Here is a 26890-nt window from a genome sequence, read left to right on the forward strand (position 1 = left end):
AAAGGGGGCTAGCAAGGAGATGGTGGCTGAGCCTGCAAGCGGCGCAGTGAGGGTTGAGAATTGTGTGGCCCCTGTTTCCTGTGTCTCCAACCCAGCCGCCAACGAGACTGTAGTGGTATGACTCCCCTACCTATGGCTCCATGGGTGTTCCTTTTTGGCCTCACCATATCCTGCGTTCTTATGTGGGGAGCGGGACCAGAGACCCTGCGTGACTCCCTGCACGACAAAGGCCAAATAACATTTTGACACCCTTTAAGACCTATTCGCTGGTACCCTGCTTCTCAGTCTAGAAAAATTAATCGACCCTTTCTAAACAAGAATTTGCCAGTCTTGTTCTGGAGAAGCCCACTAGTGAGATTTATTTATTCTCCATATGCTGCTAATTTACAAAGTAATTGGGACCATCACATTGAATGGTTAGCCTTTTCATTTAATGCACTGAGTAGTTAAACTTGCTTTGGGCCAGAAACACGTTTGATGACAGCAATGGATTCTCTCTCCAAAGCGATGCATTCCTACTCAAAATTCTGCCTATAATTTTAGAGAATTCATGGATCCTCTGAGGCCCTTTCATGTGCCCCAGTTAAAGAATTGTTAAATACAGGATTTTCAAATGCTACCTGTATTATTCAGGTATCAATAATTATTAGTTCAAATACAGGCTAAGTAACATCCTAGATTTAGGTAATGGGGAAAGGAAAGTTTGGTGATCATGTAAGTTTTAGATTATCTTTGGTAATTACAAAACCAGTGATTATAATAATAGCTGTAAGTTATTGAGCAATCGCTTTGTTTCCAAGGCCGTGCAAAGCACTTTGCATTCACTGACTTGCTTCAAATCCTCCAATTCTGCTTTCAGGTACTACAGAGTCATCGTGTGTAGATGGAAACAGGCTTCAGGAGGTTAAAAAACCCACCCAACGCCACAGAGCTAATAAGTAGTGTCTGGACAGAACGTGAGTACCTTCGTTTTTACCGTCTTTCCGAAGCCACTGGAAAACATCCCACAGTCTGTTGCCCTTAAAACACTCTGACCTTGCTCTTCACAGCCCGCTCTCGATGACAATAACTTCCAAAAATAAAAAATAGCTTCCAGGGGCATATAAATCTTTATCTTTGGCTCTGGGCAGTAAGGCTTTGTGTTGCTTAGAGTGGTCTCAGGTGTCCTAAACCTGCCTGCGTTCTGTACTTTTTGTTTTCGAGTGTAAACATTGCTGTCTAAAAAAAATAGGATCAACATGCCAGTGGGTGCCTGACTGAACTGGTCAGGAGATTGGGGCGATGTTGCAAGGAGTGACACAGCAGTGAACCTGGGTACATGACACGTGTCTGCATCAGACGCTCTGAACCATCTCCAGTCCGTGATCCGCGCTAAACACTGTACTATTGTAAGTGTGTGAGGTCCCTCGGAGCTCCCAGCCCAGGATCGGCCAGGGTCTGCTGTTCCCTGAACCAAGGCTATACGACTCTGTTCCCTGTGAATTGTTTGGTTGGCTTACTTCCAATGACACCCAAGTCTGTTTACCCCACTCACCCTTACACTCTGTCCCGGGCAAAACAAAATTGAAACCACGTCTGTGGGTCTTAAACAGAGCTGGCGTTAAGTGTTCTCAGACTGAACAGTTGCTTCCACGGTGCAAGGAACGGCTTTGTGTCCATAAATATCACACGGCCCCCAGCACCTGTCACACCAGTGTAATTCTGCTACATCAGTGAGAGAGTCTGTGCTTTCGGGCTTATTGTTTCATCTTTTAGCGTCCCTTTTAAAATGCCCATAGCACCATACTGGCCGCCAGCGTAGAACAGGATTTCTTGGAGTAGTTACTGAGGGGAACCTGGGGTGGGGAAGATGGCAAAGGGTCTGAGACTGAGTCCAGTGGGAGGTGACAGAGGGCGTAGGGAAAGAGCAATGCAGTAAAATTTGGTTCTAGTCACAGTTTTATATAAGGCCAGCCCAAATCCAAATTCTGAGCTTCTGAAGGAGGTGCGGATTCTGTGTGTGGAAGGGGAAGCCTGATACCCCAAAGAAATTTTCTTTTACCTTGAAACTGCTATGGCTTTTAGGTGATGAGCTCATCTGCTGGAGGTCCCAGAGAAAATCACCAGGATCAGTCCTGTTAGAGGAATAACAATAGATACAGGGCATTGTCATTTCTCAGTTTTGGGAAGAAAATACAGTTATTCTATACAAAACAATGCTCATTCTCATTTTTCTTCATTTGGACCATTCATAGGGATAATTTTAAAGATATATTGAAATCAATATAAATAAAATTTTGTTGTAACTCCAGTTTTTATTTGGTGGCTACACACTTTTGTTTTTTCAGAATCCTGTAGCACAAAATAGCAAATCAGAGAAGTGGCTTCATTTGGCTGATTTCAGTGACCGAGCTGACTAGTCCCCAAGAAATTTCAAAGAGAGGTAAAACGGTGTCAGAATTGGGTAACTTTTATTTATAAGTCATAAGTTATACCAATTCCCTCTTTGTCGTATTTGTTTTTTCTATGAGAGAGAAATCCTGTGGATGACAGTGAGAACTAGACCAGTTGAAACAGCATCTTCCTTAACAGCATAACTTGTTGTGTTGATAAATTTAAAACACACACACACACAATCTTACTTCAGACAACGAATGCTACTTTTATGTTGCCTTACAGAAACAAAACTCATATCTTTAGAAAATATATAAAAAGACAAAATGGACATATTGGTCTCTAGACACTAAATATTATGATATCTGGTATGTGATAAGAATTCACTAAGTATTCCCTGAATGAATGACTAAATGGATGATCAAATATACACTACTCTTAAAAATTAGCAAAAGAATAGAATAACCTTGTACTCATACATATGTTTTGGCCAAGTTCACTTCCAATTTTGGGACTGTACTAACTGAGGCTTGATTTCTAAGTAAATACGAGTACACTAGAGATAAAACTTGTCATACTAGTTTTGCTTATCTCTAGTTTTATGTTACAAAATTAGACATTTTTTATTCTCTATTACTGATTTCCAAGTCAAATTCAATTATGACAGAGATATAGGAAGATGCAGGCTAGCTTTTGAAAATGACACACAGAATGGAAAGGAACTTTAGGTTCACAAGTATGTGGATTTCTAGGGTAATGTAAACGCAGAATAGAGAAGACTAGAGCAACCATGGCCCACGAAAAGGCAACTTATTAATAAATGTACCCTTATCACAAACTAGTATGATGATATGATTTTTAAAAAGCCTTACCCTTTGCCTGTAATTCTAAATCTAGGAATCTATCTTATAAAAATAATCAGATGTATGGAAAATGATTTGCACGTGAAAATGTTCATCTTAGTCATATTTAAACTGCCAAAATATTAAAAACAATATAAAATGTCAAACAAGAGGGAATGTGTATAAGACATTATTGTACACCCAAGCAATGAAAAACTACACAATTATTAAAGTTCATGTCCTTGAACAATATTTCATGCCATGCATAGAAGGTAATGTATGTTCAATCACACATGACGAGCCACTTTGAAGGCACTAAGAATAACCTCATGGAACCCACACTTACAAAGGCTTCCAGAAAACTGGCCAGGCCTCTGACTCCCAGGCTGAGCCTTACGGGTGGTGAGACAGGTCACTTTCCGGCAAGCCGGGGACCTTGGTGACATTGAGAAGAGAAGAAATTGCTGAAATTTATAGTCAAACAGGTGAAACCTGGCGGAGAGAGTTTCTTGGCTTGGGGAAGAGCAGAAATCTGACAGATGGATCCATGTACCCAACTCATCCAAGCCATGGCTTCATTATCTAAGTTTCTGTGTCTGTCTGCACAAGACAGTTTATTTTCTACTAATTAGTGAATGGCAGCTGCTGAGGAAGGTGACGCCAATTACAGACAGTAAAATGGCTGCATTTGGTTTACACAACTGAGTTGTAGGGTGAGTAAAAAATGTTTTGACTACATTAATTAGCTGCAATAACAATAAAAATTAACTATCTCTAGACCTTAATAAAAAGATACACATGCACACACACACACACACACACACACACACATATTTATAGAGCGAGAACAAGCCAAAAAAAATATAAACACATTTTAAGAAAGGAAAAAACTATTAAAATTACACTGATGGTAACCACTTTGAACACCTCTTATAATTGTAGAAGTCAAACATGACTTGTGTTCATCTTTTGTTGTCAGTATCTATTCAGTATTACAAGTTTAATACAGTTTTTTCCTTTCTTAAAATGTGTATACATTTTTTTGGCACCCTCTGTATATATACATACATATATCCTCTCTCAAAAAAATACTTGTTCCTGGGCATGGTGTATTCTGTTTGACATGTCAAAAGTTCCTGTCTGTTGCTCAAGTCAAGTCTTTTTCCATTTGAAACTTACTCAGACAATAATGAGCCATTGCATTTCTTCACCTCTTACTTTGAAATCCTACGCGGGCCATTGTAGTTGAACCTTCATTCAAATCCTGCCCTCCTGGATTAGCTGCCTCATTCACTGTGTCTGACGTATTGCATGTAGTAAATAAACATTACCTGTTATTATTCTGTGATTGAACTCTTCTGGAATGGGGAAGTAGAATTTTAAAGATTGTTTGACTGTTCTAGCTCTATTTCTTACCTTTGAACATTCACCCTCTGACATATTCATTATTTCCTTCTCCTTCCTTTTCTGTAGAATCACCAGACTTAAGAGTTAAAGACAATTAGGTAGCCTCGCTGGTTAAAAAAAAAAAGAAAGAAAGAAAAGCCTAGTGTATTTCCTATCCCTCCAAGTATTGTTCTATTTCCGGGTCTATCTGCATGTCTTCTATATATCTGCTCCATTAATAATGATAAATGTTGAACAGAAATTGGCACAGGACAGAGGCCTTCAGGTTGATATTGATCTATGATTTAGCACCCTTCAAGAAAACATGTTTATCCAGCTACAAATTCTCCCAAAGACACCAATATCTAGTATTAATGTCTCCTCTTTGATCACAAGACCGTCATCGAGAGATTCTTTGAAATACCTTGTTGAAATACACACAGTACACTCCCCTTTTCTACTTAAGTCAAAAAGACAAAGGAGTTGTCTAGTTCTCAGTGATTTTTATTTTCTTCCTAAGGAGTTTCAGAAGGTCCTATTCACTCATTCAAGATAGGTGCCCAGTGTCTCCTATGTTCCAGTCACAGTAGAGACACAAGACAATCGGATCCATGCCTCAGGGAGCTTGCTACCTTTAAATAACACATGCTAGACATTTCCCCAGAACCTCCCTTCCAGGGTACCCTGCAGGTCCTCAATAAATATTTGTTGTATTGAATTTTAATAATTATTATAAGTAACATCTATTAAGTGCTTACCTGTGACACGCATTATGTTAAGTTTGTTAAATACATTATGTTATTTAATTTCTACTACACCCTTTTCCCCATTTTACAGATGAGGAAACTGAGGCCCAGAGCTGTGAGGTAATTTTTAGGTAATTTGCTGAAGTACATACATGTCGTGAGCGGTGCAGGTGTGGATATAAATCCAGTCATTTGACATTAGAACCACACGGCCTTAACCACTGTGGCATATACTCTAACTAATGACACAGCTACTCTCGTGGAATTAATGAAAAGAGGGCTACAGGTTCTAATCCTAGTATTCATAAGCCTCAGAAAAAGTTTTCTAAAAGAATTTATGCAAACGACCAGCAAACCCATCCAACAACTCTGGTGGGAATATAAATATTTTAGGTAAATTTCATTTGAAAACAAGGTATACCTATAAAAACAAGAGAGGTCTAAAGTTATATTTTATGTCAATAATATAATGTTCTCAGTACAGAGCAGTGTTAGGATGTCCTGGTCCGTATCATTTCGTTTTAGATACAGTATCATTTTAGACATAGGTTGGTGCAAAAGTCATTGCGATTTTTGCAACTATTTCTAACCTTTTAAACCACAATCACTTTTGCACCAACCTAATAGGTTCCTTAGAAGTTATCTTTTTATTTAAGAACCAGATGAGTGACAGTATCAGATAAATTCTAAGGACTTTTCAACGTTAAGAGTCTATGATTTAATTTTCAGAAGCAACTTTCCAGTTCTATTGAGTTCCTTTTCTTTATCTGATTTAAAGGAATTTAAAGGAATCTTTTTCTCTGAACATAAAGCATCCATCTTTTGTTATCCATGATAAAAAGGGCTTAATAGAAATTTATTTTAATTATTGACAAGAATCACTTAATTTTTTTTTTTTCTCTTACAAACCAGGGCAAGCTAAAACCCTTCTGGGATTCCATAGTGTATATATTGACATTTCCTATAAGATATTTATTGTTGATCTGTTTTTCTCATGATACTATTTTTTATTATGTTTACTAACTATACACTTGAGTTAATATTCTACAAACAAACAAAACAACCCTGGTTTTATTCTGTAATTAGAAAGGCCCACAGATGCAGGCAAACCCACAGATGATCAACTGTAAAGAGAGTAATGAGAAACTACCACAATACGTATTTCAATTTGTTTAAAATATTCCCAATCCTAAATGACTTAATAAGCTAGTTGGTGAGGTACAGATCAAATATTTCATAATCTCACCTTTTGGAATGATCATCTTGTCATTCTTATCCAGGGCCTTGCCTTCCTAAACCAGAGGAAGTACCTTGGAGCCAATGTGCTCTTCTGTGTATCTAAAATTAAATACCCAGTTGGTGGTTAAATTAAGATCTGACCTTGTACAACTGAAACATAAGTGGTTCCTGGCACACAGTAAAGTATTACCCATGACTTCTCTAGACTCTCTTCAAAAGAAACACAAGCCCACAGAGGTATAATAAGATTATCCGTGTCCTGATTGGTTCAAAGAGATCTCATGAAAACAAATGATCTGCCAACCCAGCTGCAAGGAGGGTTCCTGCTGAAGGAACAAAGCAAAACCACTTAAATACAATTAAAAAATATTTCTAAATTAGCTATTCAAGAGACAAATCTGTGAGTGCCTAAAACTGCAGATCCAAAGGCACTTGTCATGAATTTTAACACACACTGTTTCTCTTTATCTTTTAGACTTATGTCAAATCTCATTAAATATAATCTTCTTGTTATACGAAATTACTGTCTTTCATTTGATTGGTGTTTAGTAGCTGCCAATCCAATAAACAGATGGGGATATGACATTCAGTGACATCTAATCTGATCAAGAAACTTGAGGTCAAGTTACAGAAAATATATAGTATTAAAAAAGTGAGCAGCAGATGTAAAATGAAGCAAGCAGAAAATCAGGACTTTAATTGGGAGGATTGTTTGGTTTCCAGTTAAAAAACCCAACAAAGTTTAGAGTCTTACTGATTTTCTACTGAAAATAACCTGCCTTAAACTTGTTCTGACCTGGTAATCCTTGGATTAACTCGCGCCACTCCACTGTCAGCGTTCACAAAGCCATCTGGCTTCTGTCCCTACCACTCTACTAAAACAACTCTTCTTAAGGGTCTCAGTGACTTCCTAGTGTCTAAGGTTGACTGACAATTTTCGTTTCTTATTTTTCATGCCCTCTGTTGGATCTGCTACCGTTGTTCTCTTCCTTTTCCCTGAAACACTCTACACCCTAGGTTTCGAGGAGCATTGTAGGCTTTCATCATGTCTCTGATCCATTCTTTTTACTTGGTGTTAATGAATAAACACATGGACCATAGTGAATTTACCTGTCTTCTTTCAAAATTTGGAAAGCCTTAATCAGAGGACCTAACTCATCTTTGTAATAAAAGAGGTTGTACTTCCATGATTCTTGGAGCAAACCTTGAAAAACACTTTGTGTTTATACCACTATTAACTGTGTCTTGAAGTAGTCAAGGTAAAACTTTAGAACACTGTAAGCATTTAATAGTTTTGAATTTTTTGGTAAAGAATTCTTATAAAAAGCAACCAGCATTGTGAAACATTTTAATTTTCATACAATGCTTTTTTTAAACTTACAATATTAAAAATTCATATGAAGGTTTAGAGTATAATATAATTTATGGAAAAATCTATACCCAGCATTTTAAAATGTGGTTTGGGGCGGGGAGTGATGTCATAAAAATGGCGGTGTGAGGTGAGCCTCTTGAAATCTCCCCTGGAATTTACAACAAATTGAAAAACTATAACTCCACAAAGGACTCCCTGCGCAATAGACAGGCAAGACTAAGAGGCATACTACAGAAATAACCTAAAGGTGGGCGAATTGCGCGAGCGGGGGGAGGTGGGAAGGGAGAAGTGCAGAGACAGGGAGAGCGGGCGCAGGACGCAGACCTAGCTCAGTGCTCCGAGCTCGCTGCCTCCCGGAGCTACCGCGGCTGCGGGAGAGGGAAGGACTCGGACTGCTAGGGCTCCGCTTATGGCCCACAGGGCTGAGGGGGCAGCATATAATACGGCTGAACCCAATGCTCATGGCAGAGACCTCGGAGCAAAGACTGAGGGAAGAAGGCTGAAAACGGTGGTTTGTGTCCTCACTGCTGAGGAGAGAACGGAAGCCTCAGGCACTGAGACTAGCCGCCCCCTCCCTCCCCTCCCAGAACTCTCCCGCCACCTCCTGCCTGGTGCTAGAAGCAGAACAGTAGCAGTATCAGATCAAAAGAACAGAATATTTGCAGTTCTGAGAACTGTGGTCCGCAGACACAGATTCGCAGCCCAACTAATTCTGGCAAAGGGGAGGGAGCTGTGGAAGCAGGACTGGCTGTGGTGGTGGTCGCCGCCATTGCTCTGGGCCACCTCTCACCACCCACCCTGCTCCTGTCCCCCCAATCTGGGCAGATCCCTGCAGGAGTAAACAGAACTGCTGAAACACCCAGGCTCTGAATCTGGTGCAAGAAGAGCTTTGGAACTTCAAAAGCTCTCTGCATCCCCACACAGACATGGCATCCTATCACCCAGGTGAACTGTTAACAGAGGAGAAGCCCGCCTTCCAGGGAATCCCCTACATTGTGAGAGGAGCTGGAATAGTGCAGAGAAAACATAACACTACAGTGTGAGAGAGAAAAAAAGGTTGCAGTTGGAGAGAAAATAAAACATTCTACCAACATGTAATGGAAAACAAAAGAAAGACCTCTTCCTATCAACCTGTTGGAAAGACCTCTTCCTATCAACCTGTTAGAAAGACCTCTTCCTATCAACCTGTTGCAGAACCCACTCCTGTAGATGTCTAGGAAGAGAAACAATAAGTCATTAATTGCCATGAATAACCAAGGCAACAAGACAGCTCAGAAAGAAAGTGAAAAGTCTCCAGAAAATGAACTTAAAGATATGGAAATATGTGACTTAAACAACAGAGAATTCAAGATTGCAGTTCTGAAAAAACTCAACGAGATGCAAGAAAACACAGAAAGGCAGTTTAATGAACTCAAAAATACAATCAAAGAACAACATGAACATTTTACCAAAGAGATTGAAATTTTAAAAAAGAACCAAATAGAATTTCTGGAGATTAAGAACTCAATAGAAGAAATGAAGACTGAAAGAGCCAGCTAAGGTAGTAGAGTTGAACAGATGGAGGAAAGAATCAGGGACATCGAAGATAGAAACCTGGAAATGACACAGATGGAAGAAGAAAGATACTTGAGACTTAAAAGAAATGAAAGAACTCTACAAGAACTTTCTGACTCCATCAGAAAGCAATATAAGAATAATGGGCATACCAGAAGGAGAAGAGAGAAGGGAACAGAGAGTATATTCAAACAAATAGTCAATGAGAACTTCCCAAACTTGTGGAAAGAACTGGATCCTTGAATCCAAGAAGAAAATAGAACACCTAATTACCTCAACCCCAAAAGGCCTTCTCCAAGGCACATTGTATTGAAACTGTCAAAAATCAATGACAAAGAAAGAATCCTCAAGGCAGCCAGGGAAAGAAGACAGTAAGCAACAAAGGAAAGCCCATTAGATTATCATCAGATTTCTCAGCAGAAACTTTACAAGCCAGGAGGAAGTGGAACCAAATATTCAAACTATTGAAAGAGAGAAATTATGAGCCAAGAATAATATACCCAGCAAAGATATCCTTTAGATATGAAGGAGGAATAAAGACTTTTCCAGACATACAGAAGCTGAGGGAATTTTCTAATACACGACCTGCACTACAAGAAATACTAAAGGAGGCTATTCGACCACCATCAACAGGGACAATTTGTGGCAACCAAAACATAAAAAGGGGAGAGTAAAGGCCTGAACTGGAATATGAGAATGGAGAAAGTAAGCATGCTGAAGAAAATGGAATACTCTAAATACCAAACTTTCTTTTACATAAACTTAAGGGTAACCACTCAAAAAAATTCCAGAACTGAAATATATACTGTAATAAAAGAAGAAACAGAGGGAAACATCATAGAATACCACCACACAGAAATAATAGACAACAACAAAAAGGCAAAGAAACAATGGAGACACAGTCTTACTAGAAAACTAAAGATAGAATGATAGGAAATCCTCACATATCAATAATCACCCTAAATGTAAATTGACTGAACTCGCCAATAAAAAGGCACAGAGCAGCAGATTGGATAAAAAAACTAAACCCAACCGTATGCTGTCTCCAAGAGATGCATCTCAACTACAAGGACAAGCATAGACTCAAAGTGAAAGGGTGGAAATTGACACTCCAAGCAAATGGTATCCAGAGAAAATCAGGTGTAGCTATACTGACATCAGATGAAACAGACTTCAGGGTGAAAAAGGTAACAAGAGACAAAGGTGGACATTTCATAATGGTAAAGGGGACTATACAACAAGAAGACATAACAGTCATCGATAGTTATGCCCCAATCAGGGAGCACCGAAATATACCAAGCAACTACTAACAGAACTAAAGGGAGAAATTGACCAAAACACACTTATACTAGGAGACTTAAATACATCATTGACAGCTATGGATAGATCATCCAAACAGACAATAAATAAAGAAATAGCAGCCCTAACTGACACCTTAGATGAAATGGATATAATTGACATTTATAGAGCACTTCATTCTAAAACATCAGACTATACATTTTTTTCTAGTGTACGTGGAACATTATCAAGGATAGACCATATACTGGATTATAAAACTAGCCTCAGCAAATTTAAGAAGATTGAAATCATACCAAGCATATTCTCTGATCACAAGGCTTTGAAATTGGATATCAACTGCAAAAAGAAAGCAGGAAAAACCACAAATACGTGGGGATTAAACAACATACTATTAAAGAACGACAGGGTCAAAGAAGAAATCAGAGGAGAGATCAAAAGATACATAGAAACAAATGAGAATGAAAACACATCCTACCAAAATTTTTGGGATGCAGTGAAAGCAGTTTTAAGGGGAAATTTATATCATTACAGGCCTACCTGAAGAAACAAGAAAAATCCCAAATAAATAACCTCATGTTACACCTTAAAAAACTAGAAAAAGAAGAACAAATGAAACCCAAGGTCAGCAGAAGAAAGGAAATAATAAAAATCAGAGCAGAACTAAATGAAATAGAGAACAAAAAGACAATAGAAAAAAATTAATGTGACAAAGAGGTGGTTCTTTGAAAAGATTAACAAACTTGACACACCCTTGGCTAGACTCACTAAGATACAAAGAGAAAAGACACTAATAAACAAAATCAGAAATGAAAAAGGGGAAGTTATCATGGATGCCACAGAAATACAAAGAATACTACGAAGGACTATATGCCACCAAATTCAATAACCTAGAAGAAATGAACAAGTTTTTAGAAACATATAGCCTTCCTAGGCTGAACCTTGAAGAACTGGAAAATCTAAATAGATCACCAGTAATGAAATTGAATCAGTCATACAAAACCTTCCCCAAAGCAAAAATCCAGTAACAGATGGCTTCACTAGTGAATTCTACCAAACCTTCTAAGAGGATCTAACACCAGTCCTGCTCAAACTCTTCCAAAAAATTGAAGAAGAGACAGTACTCCCTAACTCATTTTATAAGGCCAACATTACCTTGATACCAAAACCTGGTAAGGATAACACAAAAAAAGAAAACTACAGACCAATATCTCTGATGCATACAGATGCAAAAATCCTAAAAAAAAATTCTAGCAAATTGAATGCAGCGATACATTAAAAAGATTATTCATCACGACCAAGTGGGGTTTATACCAGGGGCACAAGGATGGTTCAACGTATGCAAATCCATCAATGTGATACATCACATAAACAAAATAAAGGACAAAAATCATACGATTATATCAATTGATGCAGAAAAAGCATTTGACAAGATACAACATCCATTTACGATTAAAACACTTAATAAAATAGGTATAGAAGGAAAATATCTTAACATAATAAAGGCCATATATGACAAACCCTCAGCTAATCTCATAATTAACAGTGAAAAACTGAAGCCCTTTGCTCTACGTTCAGGAACACAACAGGGCTGTCCCCTAACACCTCTGCTTGTCAACATAGTGTTGGAAGTCCTCACCAGAGCAATCAGGCAAGAGAAAGAAATAAAAGGCATCCAAATTGGGAATGGAGAATTTAAATTGTCACTCTTTGCAGATGACATGATGCTATACATTGAAAACCCTAAAGACTCCACCAAAAAGCTATTAGAAATGATCAACGAATACAGTAAAGTTGCCAGCTACAAAATCAACGTACAAAAGTCCATTGCATTCCTATATACTAACAATGAAATCTCAGAAAAAGAAATGAAAAAAACAATTCCTTTTGTAATTGCAGCAAAAAGAATAAAATACCTAGGAATAAACTTAACCAAGGATGTGAAAGACCTATATGCTGACAACTATAAGGACATTTTTAAAAGAAATTGAAGAAGACACAAAGAAATGGAAAGACATTCCATGCTCATGGATTGGAAGAATCAACAGAGGTAAAATGGCCATATTACCCAAAGCAGTATACAGATTTAATGCAATCCCCATCAAAATCCCAATGATATTTTTTAAAGAGATAGAAGAAAAATCATCAGATTTGTTTGGAAACACAGAAGACCCTGAATAGCCAAAGCAATCTTAAGAAAAAAGAACAATGCTGGAGGTATCACACTCTCTGACTTTAGCTTGTCCTACAAGGCCACAATATTCAAAACAGCATGGTATTAGCAGAAAAACAGACACGTAGACCAATGGAATAGAATTGAGAACCCAGAAATAAAACCACATAAATATGGACAGACAATTTTTGACAAAGAAGCAAAAAACATGCAATGGAGAAAAGACAACCTCTTCAATAAATGGTGCTGGCAGAATTGGAAAGCCACGTGCAAAAGAATGAAACTGGACTGCTATCAGTCACCACGTACCAAAATTAATTCAAAATGGATCAAAGACAAGCATAAGACCTGAAACAATAAACTGCATAGAAGAAAACATTGGTACTAAACTTATGGATCTTGGGTTCAAAGAGCATTTTATGAATTTGACTCCAAAGGCAAGGGAAGTAAAAGCTAAAATAAATTAATGGGACTATATCAAACTTAAAAGCTTCTGCACAGCAAAAGAAACCATCAACAAAATAAAGAGGCAACCAACTGAATAGGAGAAGATTTTTGCAAACAGTGTCTCCGATAAGGGGCTAATATCCAAAATATACAAAGAACTCATACAAGTCAGTAACAAAAAAGCAAACAACCCAATTGAAAAATGGGCAGACGACCTGAAGTGACATTTCTCCAAAAAGGACATACAAATGTCAAATAGACATACGAAAAAATGCTCAACATCACTAATCATCAGAGAAATGCAAATAAAAACTACAATGCGATATCACCTCACCCGAGTCAGAATGGCTATCATCAACAAGACAAACAGTAACAAATGTTGGAGAGTCTGTGGGAATGCAGATTGGTGCAGCCGCTATGGAAGGCAGTGTGGAGGTTCCTCAAAAAATTGCAAATAGAATTACCGTATGTCCCAGCAATCCTACTCCTAGGTGTCTACCCAAAAAATCTGAAAACATTTATACATAAAGACACGTGTGCTCCAATGTTCATTGCAGCTTTGTTTACGGTGGCCAAGACATGGAAACAACCAAAATGTCCTTCGAAGGATGAATGGATAAAGAAGTTGTGGTATGTATACACAATGGAATACTATTCGGCGGTAAGAAAAGATGAAACAGGACCGTTTGTGACAACGTGGATGGATCTTGAGATTATAATGCTAAGCGAAATAAGTCAGATTGAAAAAGCAGAGAACAATATGATTTCACTGATAGGGGGTATATAAAACAAAAACAACAAAAGAACAGGACAAACAAATGAGAAACAAAAACTCATAGACACAGACAATAGTTTAGTGGTTACCAGAGGGTAAGGGGGGAGGGAGGTGGTAGATGAGGGTAAAGGGGATCAAATATATGGTGATGGAAGGAGAACTGACTCTGGGTGGTGAACACACAATGGGATTTATAGATGATGTATTACAGAATTGTACACCTGAAATCTATGTAACTTTACTAACAATTGTCACACCAATAAACTTTAATTTAAAAAAAATGTGGTTTGGTACATTTCAGAGACATTTCTGCTCTTATACCAATCAATTTATACCTGTTTTATCCATTTATATAATAGTTATTATACATCTCCTTCCATGGTACAGTATTTAAAATAATGCTTAAAATAATTAAAAAAAGAGACTGTGGTAAACAAATGAAAATATGTTACTGATGACAGACCTATGAACAAGCCTTGTCTTCCTGCTTACTGTCTCTGTCACCTTAGATTTGCTATTTAAATTTTCTGAGACTCAATTTATTCATCTGTAATATGGGAATGATAATTCAAACACCTGGCTCTCCATGGCCTCTAGCAGCTCGGTTATACAGGGGGAAAATCATTAATCATGGTTGCTATGTGAGCTGGGCCCCAGGGCTCTACTGATTGGTCTGGACTGAGGCAGGGAGCCACTGATCATGGCTTCAGGTCCTGGTGTCAGTCGTGGCCTTGTTTGGTCCAGTTTCCAGGGGATGAGGTCTGTGGGGACGTTCCGCTCTCATGACTCCAGAGCTGGAACATAACTGAGGCCAAGGTGTTAGCTTTGTTTGATTGAAACCTTCTTCTAGTTTGAGGTTCAGTTATTATATCCTCATCATGGTTGATAAACCTGCAGCTTTATTCTTAAGTGAGTTTGACACTGACCAGAACCCAGTGTCCTAAAGGCTTAATGATTAGAAGGAGCGGACCTGCAGTATTAGCACAGGTTGGAGGGTCTGGGGAAAGAATGCAGGTGTCAGTTCTATCAGGCTAAACAGAGGGAGTTTGTGTTAAAGCAGAATGCATGCTGAAGAGATGAAGTACACGTATGGTTACATTTTTATAAGGTCTATTCCTCAAATAGTCAATCATTTATACACACACATGAAAGCATGCTTTGAGTAATTCAGATATTTAAAAGAATCTGTTCACAATGCTAATAATCACACCTACATTTGCCTGTTTTAGAAGTTGGCTTTTCCTGCTGGTTTTCTCATAGTGGAAACAATGTAAGATTTTTGAACAGTGTGTGCCTCTGGTTCCTCTGGTACCCTCTGTTTAGGGTCAGTTGCAGGGAGGGGTGTGATCAAGCAGTGAAGGACCACTGAACACTACTGTTGCTCTGAGGAAGGGACATATAGTGACACTGACATCCAAATACATGTCCCTTGTATCTATAGGTAGCAAGAAATGCCTGTCCTGTTTCAAGATGATAATTATAGCGACTGATATGAAGAGGCTTAGGTTGAAACGGTTGGAGCACAGTGTTAGAGAGACTGTCCCTGGAACCACCCCATTTTTTATTTTGGGAACAAAAGATTTCGGTAGCACTCTCCCTGAACTTCCAGGGAGGAATGAGGCAGCCTGGCCTTGTCCACGTAAGAAACATCCAAACCTGTAGAGAATTTTTATAGGAGTGTATTTGAGCCAAGCTGATGACATATGCTGGGGAGCAAGGTCTCAAAGGCTCCGGAAAATAATGGGTTTGCAGCTTCTTTAATGCATTTGAAATGAAGAAGGGGACCTAAAGAAGATTGGACAAAGCTAGGTGGGGATTGGACTATAGGACAGTGAAATTTATGTGCTCTCTTGAGGGTTAATACCCCCACGGAGAGGTATTACTTCTGGTATTTCAAAGGTGTGTTAACCTAGATGCATAAGAACAATGGACAGGGATGGTTTAAAACCTTTCACTAAAAAAGTCATCGGCCTGGGGTGTGACCACCCACCATGTCCTGACCATTTAGGAATTTGTGATAAGATCACCCTGGGAGGTTCCTTTCCAGAGATCCATTCCCCCCATTACTCTGTGTTCCTGAAAATACAGTGGGGCTTGCAAGCCTTCCTTTGACCGTGAATTATAAATACAGCTCTTGCTCTGACTAGTCATATAATCACATCCACTCCCCTCACCCGCCACAAAGCCATTTACCATATTCCTCTCTGATCCAGCTCATTCTCTATAAAAAGCCTTATAGGAACTGCAGCTTTGTCTTTGCCTGCTGGGCAAAGTGGTGTTGTTCAAACACGTTGGAGAATCCTACTTTGTTTTGTTCTCTAGTTTTGTTGTTCAGGAAGCAATACCTACCTACTTCTCACTTGGCTTCATCTTTGATATTGTTCAGATTTCCTCCTCTTCCATCCTCCCTTTCTACACTTGTTCATTATTTTGGCCTTGGAGATTGCGATCAAACAAAAATGCACATTTTATTTCAGTTGTGGATAAAACAGAGTAAAAAAATGTGAATAAAGAAAAAAAATCCTTTATTTCTAGTATGCTTCCCAGTACTCTGGTCATTATTTGCTTTGGCTGTGCTTTCCGCTGTTGTTTTTCCAGACTGAAAAACCAAACAACTGAAACTGTGAGTCAAATATATTAGCTGCACATTCCATCAGGAGTTCTGATGTCATAGCCCCCTGGAAGGACCTGCAGTGCTGACACTCTGGCCATTTGTTTCCATGCAGCAGCACAAAGCAAACTGACAAGAAGGTACTTTATACTGAGGCAGCGCTGTGGATAGCCCATTAAACCAGGGGTGAGCAAAAAGCTGGGCGTTTTCTGGACTGGCACTCAGCTACATGTACCACTTTACCACCAGTGTCTGCTAAAGTGCTTGCCACGTAGAAAGCACAAAATTCATAGGTGCTAAATATCTTGCTAAACACTGGTGACTTGTTCACATGGGTTAGCAGTTGCTTCCTATTTAATTTAACTAAAGGTTAACTCGATTAGAACTGAGTCATAGTAAATTTTAAGAAAGGCTGATGTTTCTTTTTCTTTCTTTTTTTAGAACACAGCTGTAAATTTTCACTACAGTGAGAGACATTTCAAGTGCATCTAAGAGAAAGGATCCTGGATTAAAAGAAGGTGGGGAATTTGTTAGTCTCAGATCTGTCTACATCTTTGTGAATTAAGGCAAATCATTTACATCTATGTGCCTCAGTTTCTGCCTCTGTCATAATACTGCTCTCTTTATTTTCCATTGTTCTGAGTATAATATAAGCATAACTGTGGAAGTTCATTGAAAAAATAGTTGTCATTATACAGACACAGGACTTATTAATGGTATCATACTCTCAGGACATAAAATGGACACAGAATTAACAATTCCATTTGGTTCCCTATTCCATGCATGCAGACATTTTAGTGTAGGCAGAACGTGATGCTAGACCATTTTGGGGTGTGCGTGCCGAGATGGGTGGGAAAGGCAGCTGTCATCTTGAAGAAGCTCACCATTGTGTACAGAACAAATAAGTAGAAAAGAGGCCAGAATTTGGTAAGATAAGATGCAAGGAGGCTGTGGAGGAGAGAATCATAGAAGAAAGACACACACAAACACACATGCACACACTCTTGAGTTTTAAAAAGAGAAAATGGTTTTACATTAATGGATCATCAGAGCACTTTGAGAGCCCTTTTCTTCCAGTCTTTTATAATTCTGACCTCTCACATATTTTAAATTGATAGTGCTAAGGCAAGGAGACTTTAACTATTTTTAATACCTTATTTAATGTAAACTAAACATAATCACAATCAAGATGATATGATAGAACTATATATTGGTAACCAGAGTAAAATCTGAATTATTTAAAATTCAGTATCATAGTCTGTTCTTTCGGAAAAGAATTGATCTTTTCATGTGTGCCTCTTACGTTTCAATTTTTTGAAGTTGCTAATGCATGATATTCCATCAATTAATATTTGATTTTTAAAAAGTGCATTTTAACATTAACTGTTACAGAAAAATTATATAAATTTGATGAAGAAAACTTACCATGCTAAATTCAAAATTTTCAATGTAAATCCAACTTTCCTACCACTCAAACATCCTGCTCTTGCCCCTCTTGCATTCAGATCTTTATATTTTACATTTCAAATTGGACACTCCATTTAGTGTACATTAAAACAGTTTCAATATAAAAGGTAAGCTTAGTAATTCTTTTAGGAAGCTAGAAAAATCTTGTTATTTCTGCTGGACTTAGATTTGTCTCTAGTAAATAGTGTCAGTACTGGGACAAATACACTGGATTTTCCAAAATGATATTTCTACTAAATATTTGGCTTAGTTGTAGCTTGATTTGAGGATCTTATGTAATTACTACATAAATAAGGCAAATTTTCCTTCACATGTGCTGTAATAGCAAAAGTATTAAAGTCAAGTCGAGTTATGAGGTTTTGTTAAGGTGTTTTTACGTAGCCTGGTATGTCTGGGTATCCAGTCCTGAAGCCCTGGGCCATCCAGTTAAGTGTAAGTGATTACTTTCAAGGGGTTCTGGGTGGGATGCCATCATGAACCCAATCGCTGGCTGTAGAGCATCCTACAAAATCAAGAATGGTAGGACCCAGAGAAGTAGATTGCTGGGACTGAGTCTGAGTTGTTCCAAGATTCGTGCCTGAATTCAAGTCCAAAGAACACCCCAGGTGGCTGAGTGCTGGATTAGGTTTATGGAGACTTACAGACCAGGCTGGGAGTGGCTCTGGTGGCAGCCGGATAAAGGGGGTAGGGCTCGGCCCTGAAGTGGAGAAGAAGCAAGGTATACAGCAAACAAAGAGCATTCTGTGGAGAAATCATCTGGCAGGCCCTCCCGGCCTGCTCTCATGCCCACAGCCGCCCACGAAGCTGGAGACCTTGACTCCGGCCAGCAACTAGAACTGGCTGTCTGATAAGCAGCGAGCGTTCCCACCAAGTGGGGAGACCCTGACTGCTTGCCAGCTCATCTGCTGTGGGCCCGGCCCCTACATAGATTAATGTGGGATTCTCACCAATGAGATATTGGACCAATACAGTGATTTACTGGGCAAGTACCATGCCAGATACTGCCATAGGCAGTAACGACCTACCAGGTCCCTACCCTGGAGGGATTTACGTTTAAATTAGTGAAGTGAAAGTAAATAACAAAATAAATTGTAGGACACTCTATGAAGAAAATAAGCATGGCGATAGTTGGTGACAGCTATACCGCACATGAATCTCCATGAGTGATGATGGATCAGCGTGGGGACTCTATCCCAGTGCTCCCTAAAACAGGATTTAGGGAATAGGGAGACCTTTCCTTTCCTGTTGGAATAAGTTTGTTTCTGCACCCATTTAACAAGGTTAAACCATTTATTTTCCAGAACGTTCAACTTGTAAAAGTGAATCCCTAAGAGGAGCATTGATACACATTTCCAATGAAAGCTTATTTGAGTACTTTGTTCAGATCATTAAACCCCACAACTGAAAAATGAAGTCGAAGTCAAGGACGTGAATATCCGTCTATTCCTTCACTAGTATCACCCTATATTGATTACCTATTTTCATTAGGTTTATGGAGACTTACAGACCAGGCTGGAAGTAGCTCTGGTGGTAGCCGGATGGAGAGGGTAGGGCTGACCACAGCTTCAGAGAATGATGTGATATTTGGGAGAGCAAGTCTTCCCTTATAATTTTTCTTTTTAAAATATTTTTATCTCACACATTATCTCTTTCAGATTACTTTTAGACTCGTCTAGTCAAAATGGAATTGTATTATATGCCAAACTAGATTCCTTTGGGAAGAATTGACATGTCTGAAATATTTAATCTCCCTACCCAGGAATATGGTATTTCTCAATTTATTCAAAAATTTTCTTTTGAACTTATATAAAATATTGTAGTTTTTAGTTTGTCCTCAGTATTTTGTAATTTTTATTTCTTTGTGAATAGAATTGTTTTTCCTCAGTACATTTGAATTGCTTATTTCTGGCAGATAGAAAGCTAACTCACTTTGTACATTTATTTTGATTCAGCTGCCTTTCAGACTCTTATTTGTTCTAATGATTTTAGGTTGATTTTCTTGCATTCTGAGTGGTTAGAAACCTTATGAGAAATATTACACTAGCTTGTTGGGGATGAAACAAACAAAGAGATTCTACTATGACACATTTAGACCAAATAATTAGTATGTAAACACGAAGTGTAATTTCTATAGAGCAATGATTCTCAGGCTTAGCTCTCATTGGAATCACCTAGAGAGTTATAGAAAACACTAATACCGGTCCATCCCCAAATACTCTGATTTAATTCTTGGGCATCAGGATACGGAAAACTCTGCAGGGATTCTAAAGTGTTGCCAAGCTTAGGAAACGTATCTCTAGAGTGATCTAAAATAAAAATTTTGCCTTCATACGAAAACCTATTTCTTTCATTCCTAATTGTTAGCTTTGGCCTTTGACTTTTCTAACTCTTAATTTTGAAGGAGAATATATATTTTTAACATGTATTCATTCTTACTGAGTCTCAAAATCATTCCTTCACTTAGCCAACAAGCATTTTCTGAACAGTGTTATATGCCAGACATACTGTTCGGGGTACTGAGGATGGAACCATGAATACAACACATCACCACCTAACGTGCAGGGGTTTTTCTCTGTTTAAAGGAAAAATTTACAGTCTTTGCCTTGGGTTGGACGTAGGGTTTGTGAGAGGGGAGACCAGGATGGAGCATAAGCAACCTGAAGGATAGTGTTGCCCGCCATTAACTGAGATGAAAAAGGTTCCAGAAGGAGAAGCTTTGAGAAGAGGAATAAGAGCTCAGCTTGGATCGTGGAAAGCTTGAAATACCTGTGAAAGTCAAAAAGGCAAGGTTAAGTAGACAGGTGAGTGTGAGTCCAAGTGTAGTTTCTTACCTGGTGAAAGAAATCAGCGATAATTAAAGCCGCGAGGCTACATGAACTCATCAAACGAGTCTGTGGAGATAGAAGACAAAAGGCTTTCGAGGGATGAGCCCTGGGGTTAACCCAAGCTCCGAGACAGAATACTGCAAGCTAAGGGAAGAAAAATATTTGCAGCAGCAGGCAGTGATCAACTGTATCAAATTCTGCTGCTAGATCAAGTAAGATGGGGACAAAGAACTGACCACTGGACTTGGCAAACTTGAGGTTTGTTTTCTATTCCAGAATCATCTCGCTAACTGCCCCTCTGCCCTGCTTCTCAGTATGAGGAAGAGAAACACAGTGTCCTTCTGTTTAGGGGATTGTAAGACCCACATACAAGTTCCCTGAGTCTAGGAATGGTACTTCCTTTTCTCCCTGAAAAATCTCTCTTTGCTCGTTTTGTTTGCCTTCTTTTAGGAGTAAGAGCCACTGATTTATACGAATCAGTTATTTTCAAGTTGATACTGCTTTAGAGGAAAAACAATATCATGTAACAGAAGTGTAAGTAGAATTTAAAATTGTTCTATTCTAATTCCTTGGAAAATCACCACAGACACAACCACAACAAGGGGTTGGGGTGGAGAGCAGGACTGTGGCAGGATAACCACGGTTCGGGAGGACTTAAGGAGCCACTCAGAATTGTCTGCATCTATGGTTCTCAATTACAGCTTCTGTTTGAGGCTCGTGTTCCCATGATCGCTCGTACTAGGACATAAGATCAACAGAAAGGAAAGTGCTCAGAAATAGTCTCTTACCTGTTTAGATTGTCCCTTTCTCAGCTGAAATATTAAAATTAGGCCTGGAATGAGATGAACTCTGATATCCTTTTCAATGGAAAGAAACTATGATGCTATCATGGGATGTCCCATGGCCTGAGTATTCCTTACTTTTAAAATTTCAGAATCTGCTCAAAGATTTCTGTTTGTGTTGCTAGCCATCGCTTTGCCTTTTTCTCTTAGATTTTAAAACAGAGGTTAGTAGGTTAAACCTTAAATAAGATTCACACCAGTTTCTTTCATGGCCCTAAGTTTTTTCTGAATAACCTAAATGAGGTGTGTTCCCCTATGAATAGAACTGCATTCACTTCTTTACCAGGCATGGGGTTTACTACCTACTAGGTGCCTGGTACAATGATACTATTAAACAAGGCAGTTCTGACTCTCAGTCAATGGAGGAGATGAAGAGATGACCAAAAGAAGGTGATATTTAGCTTCCAGGAGGGTGTGACAAAGAGTGTGTCACAGAGAAGGTAAAAGTATGAGGTGAGAATGGTGAGAAGAACTTTTCTGGATCATCTAAAAAACGACAGGCATTCCAGGCGAAGACAATGCACATAGGTCTGAGGGGAAATGGTACCTGTAGGGGGAATTATGAACACTTACTGTATTTGGTCACAGAATGCATTGGGGAGCCGCAGTAAACGTGCAGGAGATTTAGGCAGGAGTCAGAATATGGAGGATATTCTACATTCAACTAGGGAATTCAGGGTTTTATTTATTTCTTCCTCTAGGGCAGTGGAGGTAAGAGAAGGCTTTCTCCCCGGGGTGACCGAGAGTCAGTGGTATTTCTACCCTCAGAATCTCCAAAGGCTGTGTGTATAGCCTGGACATTTTGAACACATGTTCCTTTAGGGTATTCTAACATAACCCCACCTTCCTTGCTCACGCAGGCTTCCTTCTACAAAGACATAACCTTCAAAGGCGGTGGAATGAGTCTGTTCCTCAAGTGTTCTGTGCCTGAGAACCACTGCGGGAGATAAGAGGAAGCCATGGGGACATGACAGGCAAGAAAACATCGTGATTCCATCTAACAGCTTCTGTTCTCTCCTCATGCTGCTGCTGTTTTACCGGTAAAATTGAGATGTAGACTTCATTCCAAATTAACAGGACGTGGTCTGTCCACACATGGGCCTGGAGAGACAGCGGCACAGTTTCTGCCCCATTACTTCCCAGAATGCATGGCTGGGGCAGTCGGAAAGCTCTTTACAGTCTGGTAATCAATCCATTTGTTTCATCTAAAAAGTTCATTGATATTTTTTTAAATGTTTTGCGCAAATCTTTTTCAATATACCCTTGAGGTCTCATATTTTCTCCTCAAAGAGTGACAAGAGGGGAGAAAATATGCAAATATACGAGTATATGGCATATTCACAACGGGACTTAAATATCAAGAAAGGAAAATTTTCATTTTATGAAGAAATGTATTACATAATTTCTTTGAGTAGCACGTTATCCTAATAATTTGATGTATACAAGTTAATCAAAAGACTTCTCAAAAAATTATTTTTTCTGTAGGAAAGCTCCCAAGTTCTTTAGAACCACATACATTTTTTTTTTTTTAAATGATGATAGAAATAATGAAAATATAGACTTAGGACTTGAGTTGGGCTGGATCCTCTTCCTCTGGCACGGAGACTAGGTGTCTGGAGAATAACTCACACTCTTAATGCCAAAAGTGGTCAAATAGTAAAGTGATGCTGTTATTTGGTAATTTAATTATTGATGATATTCTGGTTTTGAAGTCAAAGTGTTAGGAAGTGAATGAAGCTTCTCTAGAGTGGCTTACTGACCTCTGCTATGTAGTGAGAATCTTTTCTTGGAGCAGTGTTTAAGGATACTGTGCAACACATGCTCTGAGAGAAGTGACACCTCCTCTCCTGCAGAGAGCTGAAGAAAGCCTGTGGGAGACAGACGCCACCTGGCTATTGATTGAGTTATTAGTAAACAAAAGCCATTTCTAAACAGAGGTCAGTTCTCCCCAAACAAGCTGAAGCTGTGCCCACAGGTAAGACAGCACCATCTAGTGGGAGGAGAGTCACACAGAAATGGACGCCCATTGGGTTGTTTTCCAATCCTGTACTTTGAACTCTTCTCTAAGACTTAGGTGTACATTTGAATACAAGGGTCTCATTTCATAACATATTTAACCAGATGTCTCTGCCTGAGCCTCCGCACTGTGTTTTGGAGTGGTTTGCCACCTAATAATTATAATGATGGCCGATATCTATTGAGTTCTCATTATAACCAAGCATTACGCTAAGCCCTTTCTCCAGGGCTTCTGTGTAAGTTGTGCAGGCTGTGCCCAGCATAAGGATGCTTCTGTAAAGGGGGGGACTGAAATCCACTGTCATCGCCACTCACTGATATGAGTGCCCTGGGGAAGGGCTGTATCTCCTGGAGCGGGTCAAAATGTTCTAAATTGCACAAATTGTTATATAACGCAGTCCTGATCCTGTACATGCGTAATGCACATTTAATCCTCACAACATCCCTGAAGAGTAGGTGTGATGCTATCATGGCCATTTTCCAAGGAGGAAGTAAGGCTTATGGGGGTAAGTAAACTGCTCGAGGTCATATAGCTAGTGAGAGGCAGAGCGAGGATTTTAACCCAGATAGGCTTGACCCTTATGCTAGAGGCCTCCTGAAGGGTGTGTGTGTGTGTGTGTGTGTGTGCGCACACACAGGTGCTTACATGTAGAATCACTGTCCTATTCCCATGCAGAAGTGAGAGACGTCGTGCCGTGTCTTCCCACTATAGAATAGTGCAAGTGGCCAGAGCAGAGCCATCTCAGCTGCCCCTGTGCCTGGCGAGTTTGACTGTGACGGCTGCTCTGCTCAATGATTACAGCAATTCAGCAAGAAGCCAAACCAGAGGCGTACGAAGCACTGCAGCCGAGAACCAGGGGTTCCATGCACCGCAGGACTTCACCTGTTACCTTAGCGTGACTTGTTTGCTCTGTGAACAGGCTGTGCATATTCTTCCCTCCGTGTCGTGTCCAACTGTCTCCTGTTTCACATGCTCTCCTTGCCACTCCCCATTCCTGTCTGTCAGAGTCCTTCTGCCCTGTACCTTTCATCTCCATCAATGAAGTTTCTACAATCCTGTCAGAACGCATCTCTTTTTCTCCTTTATTTTCCAAGTGTATATTTTCTCTTTGCCTTGTATTGTAATTATTCATGTACATTTCTTGCACCAGGTTTTTATTTGTAACCTCTGAGGCCACAGGGTGCGACCATGGGATTTGCACACTGAGGGCATTCGGTAAATGTGAATTGACCGGAGGCCTGTGGACTCAAACAACAGCAAGAGACACCTGCCTCAGCGTATGTTTAATGTTCTCACTTAAACAAAATGTCTGAATAGAAATTTCACAATACATGGAAAGACAAGCTGGGAGTCTTAAGGCGAATGCACAGTGCATTCTATAACATAATAGATTTGTTTTTAATAAAGGCCTAGGGAATAATTGAATTAGTGTGATTTGCCATAATTAGCTCAGCTCTCAGGAGCTGAGTGAGTTATAGATTTGCAAATGCCTTGGTACCAGGCAGGTTGCAAACAAGTTCTGAGTTAATTTTTAACTTTCATTTGGCTATGATTAGGTATCTATTAAGTCGTCAGGCTAAAGTCAGGCAGAGATTAAATAGAAGGAAAAAAATAGAAAAGACATTCAGGATACTTCAGAGAATATTTATAGAGTTTATTTTACATAGAAGCGAATTGGTAATAAAGAAGTCAGAGAACAAATGTAACTATTATAACCTCTACAGTTACTATATAGCACTGTAGAAATTTAACAGTAGCTATCTATTTAAAAAATAAATTTAAGATCCTTATTCTTCAATCCTAATAAGATATTTTTTTATCTAAGATTTTTCCCAATTAAACTTTGAAATTATCAAGGGGAAACATGTTGATATGAAATCAATATATTTAAATATCATTGGTAAAATAAATATGACTCACATTTTAATATATTAGATAACATTTACTATTAATACTGTTACTGGATTTTTACCTTTGCATATAAAATACCATGCAGATAAATTGTGTTATCATAGATCTATATTAATTAAAAACTCAAAACTGAATATTTCAGACAGGAAATAGGAGAAATAAGACTTCATGAAGTTCACAGATGGCAATGATTCAGCTGCCTGAATATCTATGAGAGGGAGGGGGTGAGCTATGAGACATAAATGTCTAACCATGCATACATAGGTTTCACTGAGAAAGAAAAGGGAGATACACTGAATGAAATCACTGCAGTTCATGGCAATCTCTCTCATGAGCTCAGCTGTTTGAAGGGCATATACAAAAGATGGCAAAGGTCCCTGTAATATGGATAAATATAAAGACTGGTGGCAATAGTGTTAGGAAAGCTAAAGCCTCAAATTAACTGAGCTTGCATGAATGAATGAATGAATGAACGAATGAATGAACGAACAAGTAAGTGCTAAAAATATAGAGAGAACTTTTCAAAGGTCTAGAAAAAGAAGTAGAAGGAGGAAAGAGGGGTATGTTCACAGTTTAGTTGAATTGCAAACAGTGTCTAAGTCTCTACTTCCTACAGATTGAAAAACATGCATTTCTGGTCACAGAAATACTGCTGGTAACATTTGAGCAAGATAGAGAGCAAAAGAGGCATCAGGAGGCTTTGGATGGGTAAATGACGTCATACTTTTCTTTTCCAACTGATATATAACATAAGCAGGTAGTTTGTGAGCAGTTGGGACAAAAATAGATAATCCAGTATGGATTGTGAATAACTTTTATCATTTGAACCTTATTTTACTATTCATGTATCCTTTTATTCATTCACTATTTTAAAAGTAATTTTAATGTTCAAGGTACTATGCTGGGTATTTTTTTTTCCCCAAGGGACACTAGTCTACTAAATAGAGATCATGATTTCTGCAATGCCTTGGACAGAAACTCTCCTAGCAGCCCTGGGGATAAGATAAAGAAACA

At 38.9% G+C, this 26890-nt stretch overlaps 1 protein-coding gene and 1 long non-coding RNA gene across 2 annotated transcripts in view; one reads left to right on the forward strand and one right to left on the reverse strand.

Annotated features, from left to right (window-relative positions):
• The window catches only part of ASB15 (ankyrin repeat and SOCS box containing 15), a 25624-nt gene extending 23508 nt beyond the window's left edge, over positions 1 to 2116 (reverse strand). The window contains exon 1 of the mRNA XM_033098667.1: positions 2042 to 2116. The gene's annotated coding sequence lies outside the window, so the exon portion shown is untranslated. The remainder of the gene's footprint in view (positions 1 to 2041) is intronic.
• On the forward strand, positions 865 to 23177 carry LOC117018011 (uncharacterized). The gene is made up of 5 exons (XR_004422154.1): positions 865 to 956; positions 16802 to 16954; positions 17256 to 17332; positions 21557 to 21640; positions 22809 to 23177. It is a non-coding gene; the product is annotated as an uncharacterized LOC117018011 (long non-coding RNA).
• The last annotated feature ends 3713 nt before the right edge of the window (positions 23178 to 26890 follow it).

The sequence above is a fragment of the Rhinolophus ferrumequinum genome, chromosome 26 (assembly GCF_004115265.2).
Source record: "Rhinolophus ferrumequinum isolate MPI-CBG mRhiFer1 chromosome 26, mRhiFer1_v1.p, whole genome shotgun sequence".
Taxonomy (NCBI): Eukaryota; Metazoa; Chordata; class Mammalia; order Chiroptera; family Rhinolophidae; genus Rhinolophus; species Rhinolophus ferrumequinum.